The sequence below is a fragment of the Protopterus annectens genome, chromosome 15.part0 (genome assembly GCF_019279795.1).
Source record: "Protopterus annectens isolate FY-2018-M chromosome 15.part0, PAN1.0, whole genome shotgun sequence".
Classification (NCBI taxonomy): domain Eukaryota; kingdom Metazoa; phylum Chordata; order Ceratodontiformes; family Protopteridae; genus Protopterus; species Protopterus annectens.
This window is the reverse complement of record NC_056749.1, coordinates 493,192,167-493,214,767: the sequence shown is the minus strand read 5'-3', so window position 1 is coordinate 493,214,767 and position 22,601 is coordinate 493,192,167. Positions and strand designations below refer to the sequence as shown.

Genomic DNA, 22,601 nt, shown 5'->3' with positions numbered 1-22,601 from the left:
AACCAATCTTTATATATGCCCGACATCCATTATAAAGATGTGTTATACGTTGTATAACTTTATTGGAAAAATTAAATGTTTCTAATGTATAAAAAGGTAATCCCAACTAACTGAATCAAAAGCATAGTTTACATCCAAACTTAGAAGAGTTAAATGTTTCAAGTTAAAAGCATAGTCTACAACTGTTAGTACTCTCTTGATACTGTCGTATGTATTTCTATTATGGATAAATCCTGTTTGATCTTCATCAACTAGAAATGGAAGGAATTTCTTCAATCTACTTGCATAAATATACAAATAGTTTATAGTCTACGTTCAACAGAGAGATTGGTCTATATGAGGAAAATCTAGAAGGATCTTTGTCTTCAATATAGGGGACAAAAGGGTGTATTTCCAAGAGGGGGGTATATTGACAATCTTGACACTGAGAAAAAACTTGGTGTAGTAAAATCAAAGCTTCTTTGGGTATTATTTTATATTTTTCCAGGATAATTCCATCATTACTCGGAGCCTTGTTTTGTTTTAAGGTATTAATTTGGCGTTTGATTTCTGACAATGAAACTGGTTTATCTAGAGCATTAATCTGTAGTTCTGTTTCTTTGTAATGTATTTTTTACTGAAAGATCTTACAATATCTTTAGAATCTAATGTAATGGACCACTAATTAATTTTATTGAAATATTCTTTGAATTCCATTAAAATATCTATTTCCATTACCTTACTTTTTTTTCTGAATAGATCTCTTTAATATGGTAAAGTTTACAAAGTCTCTTGGTCTTGATGGCCAGGTTATTTAATGACTTAGGGTTAGCAGAAAACTATGAATTTAAACCACTCTAGACTAATCTTGGTCTTATGATTCAAAATGTCAAAATATTTACTATTCAAATTATTAATTTCTTCAAACTTGATTTTATTTGATAATGCAATTTTAGCTCATCATTTTTTTCTTAGAGTGTTTGATTCCTTATCCCAATACTTTTTAATATACCAACTTATTTTCCCATAAAGGTATTCTTTTAAAGCATCCCAGACATATATGTCTGCTGTATCTTCAGTACTATTAAGTGTGATAATTTTATTTGTTTCAGATGCAATTAAATCTTTAAAATCTGATAAAGTGGTTAAGTAGGCTGAATACAATAGCTTGAGTTAATCAATAATTCAAAAGATACTGCATTATGATCTGATAATGGGCATGAATGTACGTTAACTTTACTTAGATTTGAGACATAAACCCTATCAATTCTGGAATATGTACAGTGTCTTTTAGAGAAATGTATATAAAAAAGTCTGAATCAGCAAAATCATTGATGTCTCTAATGAGCTGTGTGTCAGCAAATTCAGTTAAGTTTTTTTGTTGATAATGATACTCCTCTCTTACTAAGAGCAGTTGAATCTTTTTCATTAACTATTCAATTAAAATCTCCTGCTAAAATTATAATTCCATTGCATAATTGTACTATTTGGTTTAAGTGTTGTTTAATTGTATGAATACAAATTCCAGGAATCCTAACCATGTTACGGTATAAATTATCCTATTAAGTTCCAAAGTAACAGTAGAAAACATACCTTTGTCATCATTACATGCATCTATTATTTTAGTGTACGGTTAAGAATTGTTCCATAGTACTTGTAACACCCCTTTTTTATGATGATGATGAGAGCTGGATAACACTGAATATTTTTTATTACCAAGTCTCTATTTCATTCCTTAAAAGATGCATTTCTTGCAGAAATACATTAGGATTAAAACATTTCAGATATTTATATAAACTTCCCCTCTTGCAACTATTTAACTGATTGATATTAATTGATAGACATTTTAAGATCAACATAGATAATGTTTGGGCTTACTTGGGCGATGATCAGTGATATATTAATTATATGAACAATTGTTATTCCAAAAATATTAAGATTGGATCACAGATTTAACAAGAGCTAAGAGTGAAACAACTATCAATTTTTAAAAAAATCTAGACACCGAATGAGAACAAATGCTAACTATATACAATGAAACTAAAAAACTATGAACCCTTACCCCTTTCATGGAGTGCAAAGAGGCTCCCAACTTAAACAGAAGACCTGTTTACATTAACCACCCTCTCACTAACTGTTAATCCCCCACCACTACTCAGGAACAAAAAATTTTCATTTCTGAAATAAAACAATGATATATGCATCCTATATATCGTAATATTTACACACAATATATTGAATAGATACCATTATTCTTCAGGTCACCATAAACAGTGTTAGTATCTATACAGTGTTATCAAATCATATGCAAGACAGCTAAAATGATGACAGTATGAGATTGTGTTACCATATCAGAAATCAAATGAACATGAATGAAAATTGAGAGAGTCTAGCTTTTGGTTTCCTCTTTAAGGTTATCTGTCAACCTCTATACCATTTTTGAGTTAGAATGCAATGACAACATATGGAAATATATATCAGCAAAATTTTCCAATTAAAGCGTATTATAAGAGCAAATTAAATTCAATATATATAAATGCATATACTCCTAAAAACCCAAATGAGCCAATGATTATAGATGATTTATCTTGTACAAGGCCTCATATTTTAACATCTCAGTTCACAGGTAATGGTAAAAGTAAGCAATACCAATAGTAATGACTAGCATTGCAACAGCATTGCCAGACACAAACATGTTACTCTATTAACTCAAGTGAAAGTTTGTTTCTTCGACAAAAAGAATTCTTACTTTTAATACAGAAATGTACGTAATTATACTCATTCGTTGAGGTATAACACATAGAACAGGCACCTTCAGTTTTGTCCTGTTTGATGACAGAAACTTTTTGCAGAAAAGGTTCCCATACCATCCTCCATATTTGTAAATGATTCACATAAATCCACTAAGACTCTTATATAGCGGACTACCCAAAACATATAGAATCCAGTTGATCCATTGAGAATCAACAGACTAGTGTAAATTAACTATTGTACAGTGTCTTAAATAGTTCACATAAAAAGCAACTAGGTGGTATCAATAAAATAAAACCCGAAAGTTCAGTTCAAAAACTGTAGGAATAGTTACATTATCTATCAGGACAAAACTATCATGCATAATACAGTCATAGTCCAATTTGATATAAATTTCAGATGCTGAATTGAGACTGTGAATTTTATCAATTGCTCAAGAATGAATCCAAGCTCTGAATGTCTTCGGATCAATTATATGAACTAAAGTTCAGTACAGAGGTAAGTAAGCCCTCATCAGTATTTAAGCTATACCAGGACTTCTACTAACATTGTAAGTGTAAACTTGAGCTGCAGATACATTAATTTTGAGCTTTAATTTCAGGAGGCAGGTCTCAAATTTAGTCTGTCACTTTTCAAAGGTCTTGATAACAGCAAACCTGCTCATATATTTAAGTGTTACAGCAATCGGAATAAATGTAACTTCTGTAATGTAAATCCTATAAGCATTAATTCATAGCAAACATAGCGTTAGAATTAACACACATTTTAATAGACTCCTTAGGCTAGTCTATATATCCAGATTAAAGTGGGTTGTATCGAGACTGTGAAAAGAGACATTCTCAGTACATTTTAAAGTTAACTGAAATACTGAATACATTAACTGTAAATAGTAACCACTGAGGGCCCGAATTATAACTTTCTATAAATCTGCTAATAAAAAAAGATTAAAATTACCAAAAAATATTAGTTTTATTCCTATGCAAATATGACTATTTTTAGAGGCATAGGTTACTGTGTATGGTTTTAATGAATATTGATCTCCTAGATGCGCAGTAACAGGTGCTACCCAAACCCTGCTTTACAGATAGGCTGAGGTAGATATCACAGAATATAACAGGAATAATCAATTTCTATTGTTTTCCATCTTTACAAATATACATTACGAGAAGCCAGAACAGCAAAAAAAAAAAAAGTATCAGGGATTGTACAGCACTGAAGGTACTGTCAATGAAACGTACCATAAACAGGGCCAGTGTACAATTAGGTCTCAAATAAATTGCAAAGAATATGACATACAAAATTGTCTATGTCAGATAAGTTAGATTGGTTGAGGGTATAACCTTATGGCAATAAACTGCAAGCCCATTAGAAATGTGTATGGAATGTTTTCACCAAAATGAAACCTCTATGGTAAAAGTGGAAAAAACTTAGGCAGGAGGTACTCAACTTAAAGAGCTGAATAGCAGTACACAATGTTATACAATTCTACTTGATGTTAACTGCTTGCATTAAAAAACATAGCTTATATTCAGATTACTGTAAATAAGACAGCAGTCATTGCCATAGGTTACTCTGCATATTTCTTGTTTGTACACAGCAAAAAGTGTCAGACTGTCTCCAGTGAATCATAACATAGTATAACCAGCAGCTGTACCCCCACTTTTATACAAATAGCTTATGTCAATCCAATCAAAGATAAAAGAAGCTTAGTTTTATGTAACTGTCGAAGTAAAATACATGTAAAAAGAAAAAAAATATTTGGCCTCGATCAGTCCTTTTCTAAAACAGTACATGTTTTCATCAAGACGATGCATAATGAAGAAATTAATTAAGTCTGTATCAGCGACTGTAAATAGGTAGGAGTCCAGCATTAGAAAAAAGCTCTTAAGTAATTATTCTGTTAAAGCACTTACTATTTTTTACACTGAAATAAGGCGTAAACAGAAAACCCATGTAGTGGAGTTCATATGCGTCTTTTTCTACATATATACATGCTTGATGTAATACCACCACCAAATAGTCAAACTTGGGTATTGCAAGTAAATGTTATGCTTTCGCACCAGTTTGCATTTGTATACAAAGCAATTATGAGTCCTTGTAAGTCAAAACACACTTCAAGTACTTTTTAAGTGTATATCTATATATCTATATATATATATATATATATATATATATATATATATATATATATATATATATATATATATAAAAATATATATGGATTCACTTCAGAAGCTCGAATTTACAAAATCTCGAACTTCAAATAACCGAAACCAAAACATCGAGTTTTGTAAACTCGAACTTCTGAAATGAAACGAAAAAAAAAAAAAAAAGAAACTTCGCTCTTGCAGGGGCTTTGCCCTGCACTATGGGGGCTGTGCCCCCCACACCCCCCTACTTAAATATACCAACTCCAACATCGCTACAGTGGGAAATGGAAATCTCCGTCTTGCGCTGTATGCGAAGCAAAAGCGGAGATTTCTCATTTCCTGTCAACACCACACAAAAAATAAAACATTACGTACACACAGAGCGTACAAGAATCCTTGCCTCTGTGTGTACGCAATGTATTAAGGTAGGTAAACTTTTATTTTTCAACACTACACATATTCGATTTACTGAAATCTCGATCATATGGTCTCGACCATACGAAATTCGAGATTTCCGTAGTCGATTATGTGAAGTGTACTATATATATATATATATATATATATATATATATATATATATATATATATATATATATATATATATATATAGTGAGACTTTATGACAGTTGTGTCTTTCGGCTTTTCCCTGTTAGGGGTCGCCACAGTGGAACTCCGGTCCGCTAATGATTGGCAGTAGATTTTAACGTGACGAGATGCCAGCCCTGACGCACAACCTTCAACAAAGGTACGCCCATTCACGCACGTCTCCACACAGAAGACGCTCTAGTTGAGAATCGAACAGAACAACATCTTACTGTGAGGTGACAACGCTACCGCAGCACCACCACTGCCGAGACTTTATACAGTAATATTAAATATTCATCTCAAAAATATTCATTTGCTTCTGGCTTAGATATAGAGCTATTTTTCTTCTTTATCAAGAAGTTCATGTTTTACACGTAGGCTTTAACTAATAAGAGCAGTTAATACCAATCACCTGAATAGAATAGCTTTTTTTTCCCTTTGTTTCCCCCTTTTTTCCTTTTAACTGAAAACTTCTGACAAATTTTATCAAAACCTTTATTACCACGTTCTGTTTTAATATGGTTTGCTGCAAATAGGGCACTTGTGCCCCATCCACCTGTCTGAACAAGCCCATCTTTCCAAAACGCGCACAAACTTGTCTACAGAAATTCGTGGCGCCCACAGTGTCAGCACTGTTTTTTGCCAAAACAAATCAACTTTTGCAGGAAAAAAAAAAATACATCTCCCCCTCATTCTAATGGAGGAAAAAGAAAGGAAAACTGGACTTACTAAAATATCATAAAGCACTTAACATGGTAGCTCATTTGAGAAGGTCGTAGTGGAGACTAGGGGGGGGGGGATTAATGTGCTGGAGGGAAGGGGGAGGAGCTGCCTGCTGGCAATATCTCTTGCTGAAGTGTGGGATAACTGGTGTGGACAATCCCATCTGTGACACAAGCATTCACAAGGAAAGCAAGGCTGAAGTGAAAATCTCTCAAACCACCCAGATGGCTGTCTAAATGATGGTGCCTCTCTGCCAACCATCAATCCAGTAATGGGGAATGAATAGCAGGATTGGCCTGGAGGGGTTGATAGTCAACAAGTAACAGTGCTGCATAAAAAAAAAAAAAAAAAAACACACAACTTCAAACCGAAATGCAAAACTTAATGCTTAATTATACTACGATTTATATGGAAAGGAGAGAAATAAATCCATTAAGGACACTTAACTGTGCTACTCCACTCATGGTTTTGTTCAACAGACTAGGTGAAAAAGAAGTTATGTACTTATCATAACATTCCATGTGTTTTGTCCATCTCCACCTTTACTCTTCCGTATGGGTCAGATTCAATCCCTGGGATCTCTCTTGGCCTTGTACAAAAGCCTGTGGCCTTCGAACAAGCTCTCAGGAACCCCTCCCTTCCCAGAATGCACCTTTCCATTACCTCAGATCCTGTTTGCCAAAAAAGAAACCATAAACATTATATGTAAACAAAAATAATGGTAAGAAACTGTTGCTGTATCCAATGATGTCCTTAAATTCACCGCTGTAGTTTTCCTTACAAATGGGGATTTCCCTGCCGTGAAGCCCACCGTCTGGCCAGTTTATCAAAGTCGACCATCACCTTAAGGTACGCTGCACATGACCTGCACACTCCTTGCGTAGGGTAGGGCATAAAGGTGATGTTCAGGCGTACCATCCTCAGAACTTCATTGCTGCAAGTCCGTCTGTGACTTCTGTCCATTTTTTTTTTTTTTTTACCGTTTTTCTGTTTGTTGGCATTCCTGTGCTTACTCCTGTTTGCCGGAGTCCTCACAGTGGCAAATAAGTACCCAGTTGGGTTTTTGGTTACTTTTTCTGTTTTGTGCTGTTTGGTGTCAATGTCATCCAGAAGGTTAAATGCCAGTGTGGGAGACTGATCCCCCATAAAGACTGCCACAATAAGTGCCTTCTTTGCCTAGGTGCTGTTCATGACCATTTGTCTTGTTCAATTTGTCAGGAGTTTGTCCCCAAAACGTTTCATAGCAGGCTTTCTTCCCTTTCCTTGTATCTTGAGAATCAGTGTCTTAAGCTTCCTGCTGCAGATACTACGGATGGAACCTCCTGCCCCGCGGGTCAGCCATTGGGGAAGAAAGTGCATAAAAGTAATACCAGAATATTCCGCTGTCCAGCCTCTGCTGGAGTTTTTCCTGATGTTATTATGAACCCAGAGACTCGCTCGGTTGTTTTGTCAGATTCTTCTACCACATCTGGATTGGAAGCAGGTGAGGGATCTGGCAGGCAACACGGCAGACAAGGATTCTACCCAGGCTCCTTCTCCTTTAGACTATGAGTCGGAGGAGGATTCTCACACTCTAGATAGTCCTTTTAAGGAAATTTCTTTTGGCAACACAATCTCCAGGATGATGGATTTGTAAGTGGGGATTGTGCCCACATTTCCGATATCCATAAAGAGGTACTATGAGTTACTGCAGATGGAATCTCCAAAACCTGTGGCCATTCCTCCTGTCTTGCCTGCTTCATTGGATGTTTTTTTCCAATGTCTCTAAAGTGCCGAATACGCTGCCCCCTGCTCCCAAGAAGTCTGACAGGTTTTATAAAGTGCCTGAGGATTGTTCCTTTTTGTTTAAATGTCCTGCTGCTGACCCCTCTGTGGTGTCTGCAGCTTCTGATAAGCAATCTCAATTGCTTACTTTGTCCAAGTTACTGCCCTCTGACAAGGACAGCAGGACCATGGATAGGCTGGGTAAGAAGGGTTATACTTTGGCTACCCTAGCTTTTAGGGCTATTAATTATCAAACCCATACCTCTAGGCAAGTCTTTGCTCATCTTTCTCAGGCTTCTCAGATTCTTTCTGATCTTCCAAACTCTGAGCAAATAATCTGCTCTTTCCTTGCTGGGGACTTCCCCTCAGGTAGTTTGTCATTCTATCAAATGTAGTTATGATGCATTAGATGCCTCTTCTACGGATGCTGCTTCTGGTTCAGTTCTGACGAGATAGTCATGGGCTTCGGCTTCAACCTTTGCCCAATGATATTAAGGCTAAGTTAATGGATGCTCCTCTGGATAAAACTCGTTTGGTGAAGCGACTTCTGATTTAATTAAGTCTCTTCAGGACAAGGGGAAGGATATACAGGAGCTTAAACATGTCTGTTTCTCCTGTGCCTAAATTTCAGCAAAACTACCCTTCTAAGCCAGCTTTTGTTCATAGGCAATCTTCACTCTCCTTCTAAAGGTAAAAAGGGTAGTAAATGAGCTCCTCCTGCTAAGGCCACTCAGACTGCAGGGATTCTTAAGCTCTTCTTTCCTGACAAACCAGGTGCTGTCTGACTATCCACCCATTCCCAACCACATTCCTCTTTCTCTTCCTGTTTGTCTCTAAATCACCCAGGAATCTTGGGTTTTGTCAATCATTCGGCAAGGGTACTTCATGGTCTAGATTTCCCACCATTCTTTTATGGGCATTCCTCGGCCTCCTTGGGAACAACTTCCTTTTTTCCCCCAGAGGTTCTTTGAGACCTCTTGTCTCAGGGTACTATTCAATAGGTGCCTGTGTCATGGGGAAAGTTTTCTTCAAGAATGTTTCTAGTGCCAAGAAAAGAAGGTACTTGGAGACCCATTACAGACCTCTCCCATTTAAACACCTTTCTGAAGGTGCCTTCCTTTCGGATGTCGTCTCTCTAGCCCCTTTTTCCTCTCCTTCTCCCTCAGGTCTTTCTGGTGTCTCTGGACCTCAAGGATGTTTAATTCCATATTCTGATTAGTCTTTTCAGGATATTTTTTTTGTTTCTCTGTTGCCTCCTGGCATTTTCAGTTCTGTACTTCGCCCTTTTCCTTTCAACTGTCAAAAGGGCATTCACCAAATGCTTGCTCCTGTGATTGCCTTTCGCAGGCTTCAAGGGATCCAAATCTTTCCTTATTTGGATGACCTGCTGATTCAAGCATCTTATCCAGAGGTCCTTTTACAAAATCTTCATTTTACTATTTCTCTTCTTCAGAGGCTGAGGTTCATGATACATTTCAAAAAGTCTTACCTGACTCCTCCTCAGGATGTCGTCTTTCTGGGTTGCAGTATTCAAATGGTGCCAATGTTGGCATCCCTGCCTCTTCCAAAGGCATTAACTCTCATTTCTTTCTTTCAAACTCTACTTCCCCGATCTCCACTATAGCCAAGGAGTTTGAGAGATTTAGGGTTCATGGCTTCCATTATTCTGATGCTCCCCTTTGGCCAAAATCCAAATGAGGAAGGTCCAGTGCTTTCTGAAGTCAGTGTGGCTTCAGCATGCACATCCTCTAGACTTTCCTGTTCCACTTCTCCAGTGTCTCACGAAAGAACTCTTGCGGTGGATTCAGCAGTTGTCTCAATCCACGGCTCCCTTTTCAACTGCCTCTTCTCTCTCGATCTGTTCTCAAAACGCTTTAGATGTGGGATGTGGAGCAACGTTAGACTCCCTGAGGGTTCAGGAAGTGTGGTCACCACATCAGCGGAAGGAGCACATCAACATCAAAGAGATGAGGGCTCTTATGTTGGCTCTTCAGGCCTTTCATCCTCTCTTTGCTCCAGGGCTTCTCAAGGTATTCACAGACAATACCACAGTCATGTGCTTTATCAACAAACAGGGAGGTATGAGATCTTATCTTTGCCGGCTGGCACTTCTGGTATGGGATCTGGCTAACCAATATCAAGTAACTCTTCAGGAAGTTTACATTCCTTCAGACCAGAACGTTGTGGCAGACATTCTGAGCAGGTCCTTCACTCAATCCCTTGAATGGATGCTTCACAGGGATGCGTTTCTTGACATAGTTAACCAGTGGGGTACTTCAAGTAGATCTCTCTGCCTCCCCTCTGAACAGACAACTTCCTCTGTTTTGTGCCAGAGTCCCAGGTCCTCTGGTATGGAAGGTGGACGCCTTCTCATTTTCTTGGAAGGGGATGTTTCTTAATGCATTTCCTCCCCTTCCTCTCATTCAGAGAGTCCTGTTCAAGATTCAACAGGATGCTCCCAAAACCTTGCTGGTGAGTCCCTTTTGGCCGCGACAGCACTGGTTCCCTCTACTTCTGCATCTAGCCAAGGGCAACCATCACAAGTTACCTCACAGGGTGGATCTCATCGCACAAGACAAGAGGTCTCTCATCCATCCCCACCTGTCCATGCTTCAACTGACAACTGTGGGTAATAGGGCTTTGATCCCTCAGACACCTTTTTTCTTGGGACGTGCAGGTCCTGCAGAAGGCCAGGAAACCTACTACTAGGAAATCCTACTTGTCTAAATGAAGGAGGTTTTCTATTTGGTGTCTTTCTCGTGACCTGGACCCACTTTTGTGGATATTCCTTTGGTTCTTTCTTATGTGTGCGAGTTGCTCAATGCTGGTTTGGCCTGTTCTATATTAAGGCCCACTTATCAGCTCCTTCTGCTCATCTTCCTTTACCTCCCCCATTACTTTCTAGATTTGAGGCTAAGCAATTTCTTAAAGGCGTCCTTAATATTAGACATCCCAAGAAGCCTACCCCCCCCCCCCATCTTAAATTTGTTCTGGAAAAATTGATTCAGGCTCCTTTTAAGCCTGCGGTTTCAGTGTCCTTGCAACATTGTTCTTGGAAGACCGTTATTTTACCTCTTACTTCTGGTGTCTGAGTTGCAACCCTTATAGATTGTCCACCTTTTTGGTTATTTCATGAGGGCAGGGTGTCCTTGCATACTAATCCTGCTTTCATGCCCAAGGTGGTTAATGAGTTGTCACTTAGTCTATTAATTTGCCTACTTTTCCCCCTCTCTGCAATCAGACAGTGACAGTGTGCTGCATACCTTAGGTGTGAATAGACAGCTCAGATTTTATTTAGAATAACCTAAAGCTATTAGAAAATCTGACCAGTTGTTTCCTTTCATCCTAGGTTTTTAGGTTTCGCTGTATCCAAGCAAACTATTTCCACTTGGATTTCAAAGGCTATTTCCTTTTGTTACACTTTTCATGGTGAGAGCCTTCCTTCTTCTGTAAAGGCTCATTCCCACTAGAGTTGTGGCTTCTTCTGGTGCTTTTTTCAATGGCTTAGATGATAATTCTATTCCTGAAGCGGCTACCTGGAGGTCTGTGCATACCTTTACTAAACATTACCAGTTGGATGGTGTCTCCAGAGCCAGAGCTGGTTTTGCTGCTGCCATTCTTCATGGCTTCTTGGAGGGCTCTGCTGCTTCCTCCTCCCAAGTTTCTTCTTGAGCTTTGGCACACACTTATTTGTAAGGAATACTGTAGCAGTGAAGGCAAGGACATAGTACAGTTGTGTAAAATCTTACCATAACAGCAGATGTCCTTGCCTTCACCACTGCAGTATTCACTCCCTCCCCTCCATCCCCCCAGTCTTTTTTCCTTCCTGGATGTGCAGGTTCTCTGGTTTTCCTTGGACTGCTGTTCCTACTGGGGCAATTAGTTCTGAGGATGGTACACCTGAACGTCACCTTTATGCCCTACTCTACATGCAAGGAGTGTGCAAGGATGTTCAGTGTACCGCAAAGCAACAAGCTGGATGGTGGGCTTCATGGCAGGGAATCCCCATTTGTAAGGAATACTGCAGCGGTGAAGGCAAGGACATCTACTGTTATGTTAAGATTTTACACAACTGTACTTTCTGAAGCCAATGAGTCCATGAAAAAAAGGCATTTTTATTACCCATTCTCCTAGTAGACTTAAATGGGGGCTGGTGGGAGGATTGTGAGAATAATGGCAGAGATGGACAACACACATGGAACATTTTGATAAGTACATAACTTCTTTACGTGATGCCGTCAATCTGGAAAAGCATCCCTAGCAACCTGAAACCTGGCTGGCTCATGGAAGACCATTCCTCAGTACCATAGATCCAAAGGAAGCTCTACTCGTGGGTGAAGCCTAGATGGCTAACTGATAGCAGCATCTTTTGGAGCTCCACAATATCATATTAAAATACAGGAAAATAATCAACTTCAAACTAAAACAGCAGAAACTTAATGAACATTTAAGCTATCTATATACCAACTTTGAAGAAATTTCATCGGAATTTTCCAGTCAAATTTAACTGGAGATTACTACAACAGTGTGGAAATGACCAACTCAAAGAATTTCTATTCAAAAGCTACATTGAAAAAGGAAATGCAAATGTCAACTACTCTTCAAGAACTATCTCTTAACATGGATAAATTCAAAAAATCTAGAAAACCTTAAAGAAAGCTGCCAAAAACAAACTAATGTTCTCAAAGAAATACTGCAACTAAAATATTTGACATCGAAACCTCATTATGTGACCTAGAAGGAAGACGTAAAGGCTAAGAAACTCGCAGTGAATTCCTTTTACAACAGACCTGGACAATAGAGAAATGAGAACAAATATAAGAATCTTCGGACTCCCGGAGAAAACAGAGTGAGGACATTATTCTATTTTTAAACAGAGCGCACACAGAGCCATAAGCAAACCAACACCTTCCTCACTAAAGTACAGTTGTGTACACTTGCCATAAATGTAGATGTTAGAGTGTATTCACTGTTGCAGTCATTACATTTGGGTAGATTCCCAAAGATATGGTTGGGAGAATGGATTTATACAACATTAGGACCGGCTATAAAGGCATGCAAAACAGCAATGGCAAAGCCAGCTCTGGATTTAGAGAAAATTGGTAAATGATAACGTTTGGTGAAAGTATTAACTGTACTCCAGGTAGCAGCTTCTAGAATATCCCTGGTAGGAACACCTCTGAGAAAGACTGTAGAAGTAGATGCAGCCCTGGTGGAATGGGATCTGACCCCCTGGGGGATAGGTTTTCCATGGTGATCATAGCAGAAATGAATACAATGGCTTATCCATTTGGAAATGGTTTGTTTTGAAATAGCCTTTCCCTCAGCCCCTGCAGCAAATGCTACCAGCAGTTGTTCAGATCTTCTTCGAGATTTAGTCCTGTCCAAATAAAATCTAAGTTCTCTGTGTACATCCAATGAATGCAGAATCTGCTCCCCCTTGCTCTGTGGATTGGGAAAGAAAGTTGGTAAATGAATGGTCTGATTAAGGTCCACATTGGATACCACCTTGGGCATGAAGGATGGGTTGGTCCTGAGCGACACCATGTCCGCATGAAAAATGATGAAAGGCTCAACTGCCATAAGGGCCTGTAATTCAGAAATCATTCTAGCCGAAGTGATTGCTAAAAGGAAGGCTGTTTTCCAGGAGAGAAATTTTAAGTCTGCAGTAGCAGCTGGCTTGAAAGGAGGGAGAGTGAGTTTCTCCAATACAAAGTTAAGGTCCCAGGTAGGGGTTGGAGCTCTCCTGGGTGCTCTCAAGTTTTTGGCCCCTCTGAGATGCTGCTTTAGCAGAGGATGAGAGAAGAGGGGAGGTTCTGTGTTGTAATGAGCTGAAATAGCTGAGGCATGGGTTTTTATTGAAGAAAAAGACAGACCTTGTAAAGCATCTCAGTTAAGTATTGCAAAATCTGAGGCAAGTTGGGCACTGCTGTGCTTATCCCTTGAGATTGATTCCAGGCTCAGAATCTTTTCCATTTGTCAGAATAAGATTTTCTAGTACTAGGTCTTCTCACCTCCAAAATGACTTCCATCACAGGTTTGCTGAGGGATGCTAAGGGGGAATTTAAGTGATTAGCCAAGCTGCAAGATTCAAAGTTTGGAGCTGAGGGTGCAGAATTTGGTTGTTCTGCTGAGACGGTAAGGAAGGTGTCTGAGGCAGGTGCCATGGAGAGATTTGAGACAGACTGCGTAGGAGTGGGTTTCAGTGTTGGCGAGGCCAGTCTGGAGCAATCAAAATAATTTCTGGTTTGTCCTGTGACTTTTAGCAGAACTTTGGAGAGCAGAAGCAGAGGGGGAAAGGCATAGAGTGATAGGTTTTCCCAGCTGAAAGACAGAGCATCCACTTTTCGGGCTTTTCTGTGAGGAGTTCTTGTGCAAAATTTGACCAACTGGTAGTTCTGGGATGAGGCAAAAAGATCTATGTCTGGGCTCCCCCATTTGCGTGTCAACATGTTGAAAATCCGTGGTTCCAGTTTCCAGTCATGTGAGTCCATGAGATTTCTGCTTAGTTCGTCTGCCAAAATATTCAGCTGTCCTGACAGGAATTGAGCTTGTAGTTGTACTTGATAGCTCAAGGCAGTGTTCCACAATGCCATGGCTAGTCTGCAGAGGGGGGTAGGAATGTGTACCCCCCTGCTTGTTTATGTTCCACATTACTGTGGTGTTGTCCCGTCTTTACCATTAGTTGTCCTGGATGAAGGTGGTCCTTGAAGGCTGTCGGTGCATTCTGTACAGCTAGCATTTATTTTTGATTGATATGAAGGTGCATTTGATTTGGGCCCCATTTGCCCTGAATGCACTTCCCTGCCAGATGAGGCCCCCATGCACAAGTCTGATGTGCCTGTAGTTAGGGTTTGGGCGGCAGGGGGTGGTGTGAATGGCAGTCCCTTGTTTTGGTGGCAGGCCTCTGTCCACCATAGGAACTCTAGTTGCAGGCAAAGATTGATAGGAATCATTGTTTCCAGGCTGTGACAATGTTGACTCCATAAACTTTTTAAGTACCATTGAAGTTTCCTCATATCCAGTCTTGCATATGGAATTAGAAGAATGCAAGAGGCCATGAACCCCAAGGCTTGCAGTATTTGTTCTTGCAGATAAGCAGGGGTTTTGTGGACGCCTGTTTGAAGTAAGTCACCAAATTAAGTTGCTTTTCTGGTGTAAGGAAAGCCATCAGGACAGTTGTATTCAAGCTTGCAGCCAGGAATGTAATTTGAGAGGGCACCAGTTGTAATTTCTTTTTGTTTATAGTGTACCCTAGACAAGTTAGAACCCTTTTTACAAACGCCAGATGTTTAGAAGAATGGCCTTGTTTTCTGCCTGAATTAGACAATCGTCCAGGTATGGATATATTTGAATATTTCTTTGCCTGCAAAATGCAATCACTGGAGCCAGGCACTTTGTAAAGACTCTGAGCACAGAAGATAAGCCAAAGGGCAGTGCAGAGAACTTGATAATGCAAGTAGCCTGCTTTGAAGCAGAGGTATCTTCTGCAAGATTCCCTGACTGGGATATGCAGGTAAGCCTCCTTTAAGTCTAGAGTTGCCAACCAAGCATCTTTGCCTAGCATAGGAAGTAACTGAAGAGTCAGCATCTTGAATTTTGGAAGGTCCAAAAAGGTGTTTGGAGTAGACAGGTCCAGAATTGGACGCCATAATTTGTCTTTTCTGGGTACCAGGAAAAGTCTGGAATAGAAACCTTGCCCCTTTTCCTCTTCTGGAACTAGTTGAATAGCCCCCCCCATGTTTAAGAGGGAAAGTACTTGTTTCTGGGCCTCTGCCCACTGATTTGGGGGCAGGTCTGGTCATCCGTTTAGAGCTGGCAACGTGTGGAAATGAAATCTGTATCCCTGGGATACTATATTTAAAACCCATTTGTCCTGGGTTATAAGATGCCAGTTTTTTGCATGAAGAGCCAGTTTCCTCCCCAAAGGGGCGGCTAAAAGCTAAGTGCTTGGTAATTCTAGAAGAAAGTCATTGAGACTGTTTACCATAGGGAGGTGTCTTGTAGTTTCCAGATTTGGAGGAGGAGGCACCACATTGCTTAGTTCTGAAAGTCCCTTGGGACTGAAACCTGGTGCCTTTGGAATGTCTGGGTTTGACTTGAGTGGCTCTGGAAGGAACTGGAAAGGACCAGTTCTTAGTAGGGCAGTGCCTACTAAATCTTAGAGGTTGCACTTGTAAAAAATCTTTCACAGTTTGCATAGATTTAGCTTCATCTTCCATCCTTTTTAGAACTTCTTCAGCCTTTTTACCAGACAGACAGTCCTGTTGCAAAGGAATATCCAACAATTTTGCTTTAACATGATCAGGCAGAGATTGCTCTGAGCCAAGCATGCCTTCTAAGCACAGACCCAGTTACAGCAGCCCTGCAAGAGGCCTCAAAAGAATCAAAACCACATTGCAAAGTATGTTTTCCAACTTGTTCAGCTGAACGCAATAAATCCTGTAAATCTTTATTTTCCACAGAGTCAGAAATCATCATCATTTTCTGTTTAAGCAGTCCCATGATATGCTGCTGATATTTTAGCATATGGAATTGACAGTTTAAAGCCCTGATTGCCAAGGTTGCAGAAGTATAGACCTTCTTACCCCATCTATCCAGCACCCTGGAATCTCTATCAGAAGGGGTACGATTTTTTGCAGTAGAAGCCTTAATGCCCTAGGGGCCTTGAGAAATGGTTTCAGGATCCGCAACAGGATTTTTGAAAAAGAATTTGTGGGAGTTAGAAACCCTGTAGTATCTGTCTGGCTTACAAGGAGCCAGAGGCAGAGAATCAGGATCCATACTAGATTCTGAAAATACATCAACAATGTCTAGAACAGGAGGTATAGCCAAAGGTCTATGCTGAGGAATAAGAAAATCCCTAAGCCTCTTTTTAGATGCAGAAAAATCCTGACTTTCCCAGTGGAAATGTTCCCTTAAGGTATGTAAAGTCTCCCCAAAAGAAAAATCCTCAGGGGGAGAGGCAGAAAGAATGGAATCCTCTGCATCAGAGTCCTCATAAGTAGGTATAGACAAATCCTATTCATTAGGAGAGTCAGAAGAAATAGAATCCTGTTCAGAAGATTCATAGTCAATTTCAGCCCTAGGCCTCTTTGAGGGGGGGGGGGGGTTGGCTACCCCTGATTAGAGTAATTAAATCTTCAGCCATTTTGATCATTTGTTTTTTAGGCATAGGGGCCTGCACATGTGGCCTGGGCATCAGTTTTTTAGACATAGATCGAGATTTTGGCCTTAATATTGAAGATGGTGTTGGTTTAATATACAAATCTGTAGGCCTGAATACACCCTCAGAAGCCGGTGCCTGCACAGCGGCTCTGGACCCATCCAAGGTAGAGTCATCCGCGGGTTCCATAACTGAAGCATCTCGCAGCATAGCGGACTCAGAATGGGTCTCAGTAGAGGCCTATGAATCAGAAGTAGCGGGTATCAGGGGCTGCGAAAGCGCCTCACTGAGTACCGGCGTACTGGCGACTGGCTTAAGAGAAGCGTCATCGGCAGATTTGGATCTCAACAGCCTGTGTCTGTCTTTTTCTTTGCGTTTTTTAGGTATTCCGGTAGTCGGATTGCTAACAGAAGTCATTTCTGGATAACTAAATCGTGATCCAAAATATTTAAAAGCAAAAATGTACTGACGACGGATAGTGCGGTAATTAAATAAAGCACAGAACCGGTAACAAGGTATGTCATTGTCAGGGCCTAGGCAAGGAATACAGTACAAATGGAACTCCTTATGACGTAGTTGCTTCCCACAAGTAAGACAATTAACTTTTACTGACATCAGTAAGGAGCAAGAAAATTTTCCCCAACAGGGTACTTAGCTTTTTAGTTGAAGAATTCGGTTCTGAAACTGGAAAATGAAAATTTCAGGAGTTGGCCAATCGGCACTTGCAAACAGCTTCTGCTTCGGGCACTGCGTGGCAAGAAAGACTGATGTAAATGGCGTTGGCTGCATGTTTTATACCCCTGATGACCTGACATCATGGAAGAAGGGACAGCAACCGACACAGGACCCAAGACTTTGTTAATCAGGCCGACTGAAGGCAACCTGCCAACAGATTACCCAAATGTAATGACAGCAACAGTGAAACACGAAGAACATCTGTTCCAAGATCTATTATAGTAAACTTTTTGTCATTTTTGGACAAAAAACTGGTACTTAAATCAGCCTGGATCTACAAATAAAATCCAGATTTGATAATGATTCTACCAGGGTACTGGAATTAAGGGAAAATCATGGCCACTAGTGAAACTTCTTAAACAAAATAGAATAAAAGCACAACTTGCCTATCCTGCAAAAATCAGAATATTTCAGGCAAACGACATAAGAACTTTCAACAACTTTGAAGCAGCATATTCTTTCATCAAGAACATAATAGTTAAAATACCGGAAGAAATAGAATGGTCAGCATCCACATCTCTGAAAAGATCTCCTGAAAAGAACACTTGGACTGACATGAAGAAACAAAAAACTGAACTTAAAAACATAACTGCATTTAATTCTCTGAAAGAATCAACTAAAATACAAGTTAAACTTCAAGACAACAAGTATGAATATTTAAATACATTTTCTTTTTAATGTCTTATTTAACATCCACTAGTTGTCAGATACATTAAGATATTTGTAGCATGACATTTCTTGTAATAGAAAGTACATTCCGCATCAAATAACTTAGCCTCTCACAAGGGAACATCTGAACTACTACATGCTTCACTAATACATCTTATTAGAATTATGCAATGGTAAACATTAAATAATTAATAATGTTCCTCAGTTAAAAACTCTACTAGTAATATTTCCAAATGAAAAGAAATGCATCAGCTATTAAAATCATACAAAAGGCAATCTTAATTATTTCATATGGACCTTCACACTTATATACATGTCAAACTACTTATATATTCTATCAGTCTAACATCACTATGAATATATATTTAATATATAACCAACAGCTTCCTCATTTCATTATTACATGTAACTATGAGATATTAAAATATTGTACAAATGTAGACTCATTAACATATGCTAAAATCATTAATCTCAAAATGCACTAATAATAATAAAGTCACTTATCTTACAATGTCTGGTAAAACTGAAATATTTACATATAAAGAGGAAAGTAGAGTTTTCAAGATAACTTTCTTCAAATAACTGTATGGGTTGCATAAAAACAGAGGCAATTATAAAAAAAGGGTATGTATATAGGTGTGTCTTATGTGTGTATCTGAATGCATGTATATATACATATGTATGCATATTTTGAAGTGAATCAGAAGGAAATGCTTGTTAACATATGCTTTGTTATACAACTTATAAGCTTGTGAAGGTTTTATTAATATTCGCTGAAGGTTTATTGTGGGTCATATACAACTATGAGAGTTAAATGCTTTTGTTTATGCAGTTCCTCATGATCGTTGTAGAATGCGGTTTAGCTAATTTAAGAATGTAGAATCCCGAAGTGAGGCAACTAGATATGTGATTAACGTACACCACAAAAAAAAGAGAAAAGCTGCACGAGCGAGTTAAATATAGCCTTACCTTAAGCAGCTCGATTGTTCTTTATTTTCTATCACAGTCGCTAGGTAACAGCCTCGACTAACAAATGAATTCCTGAACTCTGAAGGCACAAAAACGTTAGTGAAAGTTTAGCTCCAAAAACGGAAGCTCTTCTGGTTGCTACAGCAATGTTATAATATCGTAAATACTCGCACGAAAGCAAGAGCTGCATTAATGTCTAGAGAAGGTTAATAAACCTAATTTAAGATGTCAATAACAAATTAACTATTATCCCCTAAAAAGCTACCTCAGTAATAAGGGAGGTGAAGACAAGGGCATTTCTGACTGCCATAGGTTTTGTGGTGCAGTTGTGTGGGAGAGCAGGACATCTTTTCTTACCAAAGGGAGGGTACTGTGAGGTGCCCTTTCTATTGCCAGCAAAATTCTGGCAAAATTTTTGAATACTATTAAAACATCAGCATATCCATAAAGGAGAATCTAATGTATGGCAAATGACATCCTGTAAACCAGGACAACGAGAAGATTCATTTCCAGTGCTTTTTGAATACAAATTTTATGCATGGGACTGCAAGTAAAATTGCAGTGTGTTAAGAGGCTGCCATACTCACTATCCCTAAAATTGTTTTGAATTAATATGAAATAGGGAATGCGTAGCTGTCTAGGAAGTTCACATAACCTATATAAATACTAATTTAAACAATGAAAAGCTGAATTTCAAGTACACTCCAGTTACATTCATAGCTGCTCAGAAACTATTTTTTAACAGGTCAGGGACTTACATTAATAGACGAGTGTTCATCTATGGGACAGTATTTTGGAGTTGCCCTGTAATACAAGTACAAGTGGAGACTTTGAAACTGGTCACCTTGGTAACGTGCTTGGGAAGCAGAGATAAAGGGATAAGGATTTGTTGTTGTGTGGATGGTATTCTATTGCTTTCTGTAGTGGGATGTCTATCAAGAGCAAAGTTTCTCACTCTACTACTAGCAAAAACGTAAAACACAATTACCAAGTTTTGTTAATGTTGAAACAAAAAATTATCCAAGTTCTGAATAGAGTATACAAGTCATACTCTGTCACGGAGACATTTAATCTACATAAGTTATATGGATGGGAGGGGGGATATTGTATCTTTCAACCTTCTCCATTCATTACGTAGAGCAAATGGGCAAACTATGGAACACATATTAAATAGTTTGGTAACTTATGAAGCCCGCAAGATGTTTAAATTTGTAATAAGAGATGCACTGAATATTTTCATTAATCAAAAATGTAATACTTGGTGTGTTTTACATACACAGTTGATAAAAAGAAGTTATGTACTTACCATAACGTTCCATGCGAGTTGTTCATCTCGCCTTTATTCTTACACGTGGGTTCGGAGCCAAGCCATCGGCTCAGAGTCGGCTGCTTTACTAGCTAAAGATCTCAGAATAGCTCTAGGCCAGGCCCCTACCACATGATGTTCTCTGTCCTACCCCAGATCTAGTTTGCTAAACTCAGCAACAGTAATAACTCAAATACTCCAGCCAGAGTAAGAATCCCAGAAAAGACTACAAGACCGCAAGTCTACCCGTTCTTCGAGACCTTGGAGGGGGATGGTGGGTGGGAATGTGAGAATAAAGGCGAGATGAACAACTCACATGGAAAGGTTATGGTAAGTACATAACTTCTTTATGTGAAGTCATTCAATCTTGCTGTTTAGTCTTACACGTGGGGCAGCATCCCAAGCACCCTAAACCTGGGTGGCTCACGGGAGTATATTTCTGAGGACAGTGGAACCAAAGGAAGCCCCGTCTCTGGAGGCCCTGTCCACTTTGTAAAGAGTGATAAAAGAAAGAGGCCTAGACCAAGTGGCAGCTGCACATATAGTGTCCAAAGGTAAGTGAGCTGTAAAAGCTGAAGACGTAAAGATGGCTCTGGTTGAATGGGCCTTCACTCCATATTCCAAATTTTGATTCGTTGAAGACTAGACAAATTTAATGCAGTCAGTTAACCATTTAGAAAGGGTAACTTTAGAAACTAGTAATCCTTTCTTGGCGTCAGCATAATACACAAAGTTGGACGGAACTTCTAAATTCTTTTGTCCTGTCCAAACAGTATCTCAATTGTCTATGGACATCAAGTTTATGCAACATGTACTCCAACTGATTAGAATGATTACGGAAAAAGGTTGGAAGTTCAATAGTTTGGTTCAGATTGGTCTCAGAACACACGTTTGGCAAGAATGAAGGATTAAGTCCACAGTGAAACACTGTCTGGATGAAACACCAAATACGGTGGTTTGACTGAAACAGCTTGGAGCTCAGATACCTTGTGTGCTGAGATGATGGCCACCAAGAAAATAGTCTTCCAAGACAGGAACTTCAATTGACAGGATGATACAGGTTCAAAGGGGGGAAGAATAATCCGGGACAGCACAACATTTAGATTCCAGGGAGTAAAGGGCTGTCTAACAGGAGGCATGAGATGAATGGTGCCCTTAAGGAAGGCCTGATAATCTGTGAAATATTAAGTTAGAACCCTCAGCTCCAAGATGAAAATTCGTGATGGCAGCCAATTGGAATCTAATACTGGCAGCCGCAGCACCTTCTTGAAAAAGTTTAGAGAGAAATTCCAGGATACTGGCAATAGGGGCTACACATAGGTATCAACATTGTTCTGCGAAACACAAAAGGCAAATCGCTTCCATTTACTAGCATACAACTTTCTGGTAGAAGCTTTATGGGAAGATACAAGAATGTGCTGTACCTCCAAAGAAAAATCATGTGACCTGGCTAGGAAGGGAATTGAAGCAGCCTAGGTGTCAGTCTGAGGGACCGAAGAGAGAGGTGGAGGGTGCCTGACGAATGTGTCAGTAGGTCTGGAACTGGGTCCAGAATCCAAAGATCCTCCAGTTGATAGTGTCGGAAGAAGGGGAACTAAATCCGACGAGACCAAAGCGAGGTTTATCAAAATTACCATCCTTTAGAGGGCTTTGGCTTTCTGCAAGAACTTGGGAATCAGGGGTACATGAGGAAAAGTATACAGGAGTCCCGGAGGCCAACTTTGTACAAGCGAGTTCCTTGGGCTGTCCCCCGGTGGTGGATTCAGAGCAAAGTAGCTTCTGCATTTGGTATTCATACGGGATG

The 22,601-nt window shown here is 39.4% G+C and overlaps 1 protein-coding gene across 2 annotated transcripts in view; it reads right to left on the bottom strand.

Annotated features, from left to right (window-relative positions):
* The window catches only part of STAG2 (stromal antigen 2), a 3,222,550-nt gene that overhangs the window by 836,818 nt on the left and 2,363,131 nt on the right, over positions 1-22,601 (bottom strand). The window lies entirely within an intron of this gene.